This window comes from Jaculus jaculus, chromosome 6 (assembly GCF_020740685.1).
Source record: "Jaculus jaculus isolate mJacJac1 chromosome 6, mJacJac1.mat.Y.cur, whole genome shotgun sequence".
NCBI lineage: Eukaryota > Metazoa > Chordata > Mammalia > Rodentia > Dipodidae > Jaculus > Jaculus jaculus.
Window position 1 is genome coordinate 148034837 of NC_059107.1, and position 5176 is coordinate 148040012.

The 5176-nt window shown below is 44.6% G+C and overlaps 1 pseudogene; it reads left to right on the forward strand.

Annotated features, from left to right (window-relative positions):
- The first annotated feature begins 2385 nt into the window (after window positions 1-2385).
- Window positions 2386-3206, forward strand: LOC101596762 (annotated as a pseudogene).
- Window positions 3207-5176: the final 1970 nt, after the last annotated feature.

Genomic DNA, 5176 nt, shown 5'->3' on the forward strand with positions numbered 1-5176 from the left:
TCCTCTGTCTTCACTGATGTGAGTTCTTTCTTCCCCAGAAAGCTCGACCTTGTTCTTCCAGACAAAAATGGTCTGCCACACAGTTTGCTTGTTCATTGGTTCATTGGGATGATGTGCAGAAAATCCCATCTCAGGCTGTACTGAATCTCTTGCCTGTAAGTTTGCACCTTGAGCAATCCTAGAGTATTGTTTTATGGTTTTTAACTAATCTTAAGCAAGTCTCTAAAAGACCAGCCTTAAATCAAACTTCCAAAAAGCAGTGAACTCTGGCCCCGCTGCTCCTCTTCTGAGACCGCAGGGCCATGCTTTGTGAGGCGTCACTTTGTCTAGGTGCGGTAGCGCTGAGCATGGCTCAGGCGTTTCAAGAGATTGTGTTGTGGTGTTTGGGGACCCAGCTCCCAACAGTTCTGGAGCTCTACCAAGACCCATTAGAGACTGTGACCTCATTGTCATGGCCAACTGAGAAACAGTGCTCCTCGGAGGCACCGGGCCTGGGGGCTTTCTTGCTATGTTGAGGGACCAGGAGAGAAAATCATCCCCTCCTCTACCTTTCGGGAGTCCTCACCTGGAGTTCCCCGTAACAACAGGTAGATTAGCAAGAGCAAAACAGACAGACGCTTAATCACGTGCACAACTCCTGCACGCAAGGAGAGCCAGCCACAGGTGTGAACAAATCTCCCAATCTCACAGCTTCTCTCTCTGTGAGAAGGAAGGGTGTGGGGAAATGTGGGGTCAGATGAGATAGGGCTGGACAGATGACTAGAAAACAAAGGTTAAGTTTGTTATGCAATATTTTTTGTTTTGTTTGAGATGGGATCTTACTCTGTTGCCCAGGCTTGCCTGTAACCTGTAATCCCCCTGCCTCAGCCAGTCCTACCATCACCATCTGGATGACAGGCACATGAAATGCACATTGAAGTTGCTACCTTCTCTGTCCATTAGAGTTTTGGTGGTTTTGTTACCCTTCTTCCGGGCCACAGAGACACACACTTGTAAGTGGAGATTTCCTTTATAAATCCTTATTTTTCTTACAAAAGGGAAACTTTCAGAGCATAACATCTCACAACAATCCCTGCCCAGGGAGGCATATTTTGTGGTGGCATAGTCTAGTCTCTTTTAGTTGTTGCTGGATGATGGTTCCAAACCTTCTTACTGAGTAAATAGATGGCATGGTGATTGAAACTTAGATTTCTTTCATTGAGTTCCCAGATTCTGCGTTTATTTCATCTCCCGAGATTAAGAAACCCTCCTTAAGTGTCCAGATTTGAAACAAAAATACAAATCCTTAGTTAAAATCTGTTTTGTTACTGCACTGCTATTTCTCTCTCTGTCCCTGTCATATTTGTTCTTCATCAGTTAAAGGAAATTCATAAGGAAGAGGATGGGAGTTGGCCCGAAATAAGCTCTTTCCTTAAACTGGCCCTGGGGACTGGGAAATTCAGTTCAAAAGAGGAGTAAACTTCAGGCCACTAATGCTTTTCTTAATTGTCATAAAGTATCCAAAAAATTTGGATTCCAAAATCTCCCTTAAAAGGCATTCCTTGGCCAAAGCAAAAGAAATAAGTTTATGTTGCTTCTCTTTTAGAGCCTCCTAAATCATGGTTAGGATTTAATCATGGTCTTTATGCCAGCCCCATTCCCCATCCTCTCCTCCTCCTCTGTGTCCTTCTATCTCTCCCGCTCTCATTTCCGTCTCGTCCCTCTTGACCCTCCCAAATCCTATAAGCTCTGTTGTCTCTTAAAATTAAACCATCTGCAGAACAGAACAAACTCCTTTCTGTTGATTGCAAGAAGCTCTGGTCTCAGGCTCTGCGGAAAGGCATTCACCCAAAGACTTTCTGAAGTGCAGACGGGATAGGGAGATGTTTGCGAAAGAACTTAACGTGTTACGAGTCTATGAGGCAGGACTTACTGATCGGCATTAGCCAGCTCACGAGCTCCTGGGAACCTCGGATGCTAAGCGCGAGGTGGGGAGAGAAACACTGAGAGCTCTTATGGTGGTTTTAAGTACCCTGAATGCCATAGCAAGCCAGAGGGAATTAGAGAGACTGCAAATATAGGAGAAGCTGTTTCTGAACCAAGCCCCGAAATGCAGATCACTCTCATCTAAACTGTAAGTGAAAAAAGGACAAGTTACACAGCGTTCAGGAGAAGATTCTCAAGCAGGATGACCTTAGCTCTCGTCTCACTTCTGGTCAATAAATATTTCAAGCAACCAGTTGGTCTTTAATAATGGCACCGTTGCTAGACGTTGAACACCTCGCTGAGCATTTTGAAAACAGTTTAGGACACAAAGTAGACACCTGAATAAATTTATGGCATTATGGATAAGACATCTACGTGTTCTCACATCAATCCGTCTACTCCAAAGAATGGGATCTCGGGAGAGCCGGCTGCATGTCTGCGGAGCTGGGACTTGGGTTCGCGCTGCGGGCAGTGAATGAGCGCGAACGAGCGCGTCCCGCAGGCTGTGGCGCGGCAGCCCCGGGATCTCCCAGCCATCCAGCCCCGGGTTAGTAGAAGTCAGCAAAGCCAAACCTGCAGACATGGTGATTGAAGCCTATGGTTATGGCCAGTGCGCTTTTGGAGAGAACTATGTTCAGGAACTACTAGAAAAAGCATCAAACCCTAAGATTCTGTCTTCATGTCCTGAGATCAAATGGCACTTCATTGGCCATTTACAGAAGCAAAATGTTAACAAGTTGATGGCTGTCCCCAACCTCTTCATGCTGGAAACAGTAGACTTGGCGAAGTTGGCAGACAAAGTGAATAGTTCCTGGCAGAAGAAAGGTTCCACTGAAAAATTAAAGGTCATGATCCAAATTAACACCAGTGGAGAGGATAGTAAACACGGCCTTCCACCCTCAGGGACGATTGCCACAGTGGAACACTATCCCAGCCTGGAGTTTGTGGGGCTCATGACCATAGGAAGCTTTGGACATGATCTTAATCAAGGACCAAACCCAGACTTCCAGGTGCTGGTGTCCCTACGGGAAGAGCTCTGTAAAAAGCTGAGTATTCCTGCAGACCAGGTTGAGCTGAGCATGGCCGTGTCCATGGACTTTCAGCATGCAATTGAGGTAGGATCTACAAATGTCCGGATAGGAAGCACTATTTTTGGAGAACGGGATTACTCAAAGAAACCTGCCCTAGACAAGACCACAGCTGAGCTGGCGGCCCCAGTGGAGGCGGCCCAGGAGCACTAAGCCGAGGACAGCTAAGAAGACCAGCCACGCACTGACATGGGCTTTCATTTCGATGCTCCCCCTATTACAGCGCAGTCACTCCTTCCTGTGGCCCGGATAGAGCACTGAGGATGTCATGTGTGGGTGGAAGATGCCTGTGCTTAGCTTCTTCTGATCGAGAAATTTTGCTTCAAGCAGAGGCTTGGGATCAAATTTGAGAAGCCAATACATGTCTTCAGAACAGAAACCAAACCAGTAGTCAGGAATTAAGATCACTGAACTCTGCCAAGGAGCACCACAGAGTCCATGAATGCCTCTTCCTGAGTATCGTTACAGCTGACGCCTATAATGGGGAAAGTAAGGGTCTCCATTGTCATCCCCCTTCAATGGAATTCCCTGTAATTGCCAGTTTCCTACAAGTCCTCACTGAACAGTGTCCACCATTGCTCTTGACCAGTGATTGCTGCCCTCAGTCTCTTACCCTGGTCAGTAGGTGTGGAAGTGATCTGGAAGTACAGAACAGGTCACCTTGGGCAGCTCTAGGCACAGCTCCACTGTGGTAAGGACCTGAAATTTCAAGGCCAAAATTTGGAAATGAGATTTGGGCATTTCTGTTTTGCCTCTGGGAACTACAGTGATGGGGAGTCCATGAGATGATACCTTCTCCAACAGGGTCGTTTCCCGGCAAGTTTTAGCAAAGACGGTGAATGCCATTCCCCACTGGAGACGCACATCTTTCAAAGCCAGTTCAGGCAGGTGGTTTCAATACGGCCTTGCTTTGCCTTTTCTTCTCCTGAGAAGTATTTTCCAGGCACATTTACAGACTCCTTCCATACTTAACAAGCCAGAACCTCGCAGATTTTCTTGACTGTACATACCAGCATGAACTTAAAAATCCAGAAAATAGTCAGGCACAAAGGTACACACCTGGTTTGTCAGCACGTGGGAGATGGAGGCAGAAAAATTAGGAGTTCGAGGCCAGCCTAGGTTACAAGAAGCCCTGTCTTAAAAAAAAAAAAAATACATGTAACAACAGAAACAAAGCACAATTCTCTAATAATTATTACAGGCTTCAGTTTGGGCTGTTTACTTTCTAGGTAGCTTTTTCTTTTGTTTATTTAAGCCCCCGACTTTAATTTTATGGACATGCTGCTGCTGCTGAATGTAATTTTATAAAACTTATATCATTATGATTTCTCTTCAAAAAAAAAAAAAAAAAACAAAGAATGGGATCTCTTCATGAAAATCAGTGAAAAAAGAATGGCTGTGGCCTGAAGTGCTTGGTCAAAGTCATCTCAGTGGGAACTCTAAAGAGTAAAGGAGCTCTTCTGGTTGATTTATTTGAAATAGTTATATCGATTGATTATTCAAAAAGGAAGTCAACATAATGTCTTCCCAACCAAATATGCCACTTTGGCATGAGGATTATTTTGAGCTGAAAGCTAATTGAGAAGCAGCAGACACAGGAAGATCTCTTTGCCCTCCCAAAGTTTGCCTCCAAACAGAGCACATTCCCCTCTATTAAAAGTAACATGCATTTTTATTGTTAAGGAGCTCCCTCCTCCTGTACCAGTAAGAGGATAATGATGTTTTAAAATTCTTCATAATAAACTTTACTCAACAACCCTCACATAATATACACTTCCTAGTTACCTTCCCACAATATATTATCCCCAAAACTTCTTATCATCGTTTATCTTGCCACTTCTCTCCCACACAGTTTAACTGGTCTTTTAAAAATCGGTACATATCGGGCTAGATAGATTGCTTAGTGGTTAAAAGCACTTGCTTTTAAAGCCTAAGGGCCTGGGTTTGATTCCTCAGTACCCATGTAAATCCAGATGCACAAAGTGGCTCATGTTTCTGGTGTTTGGGGTGACACTAAGCCCTGGCATGCTCATTCTCTCTCTCTTTGCAAATAAATAAATATAATTTAATAAAAATAAAAATGGGCCTGAAGAGATGGCTTAATGGTGAAGGTGGTTGCCTGT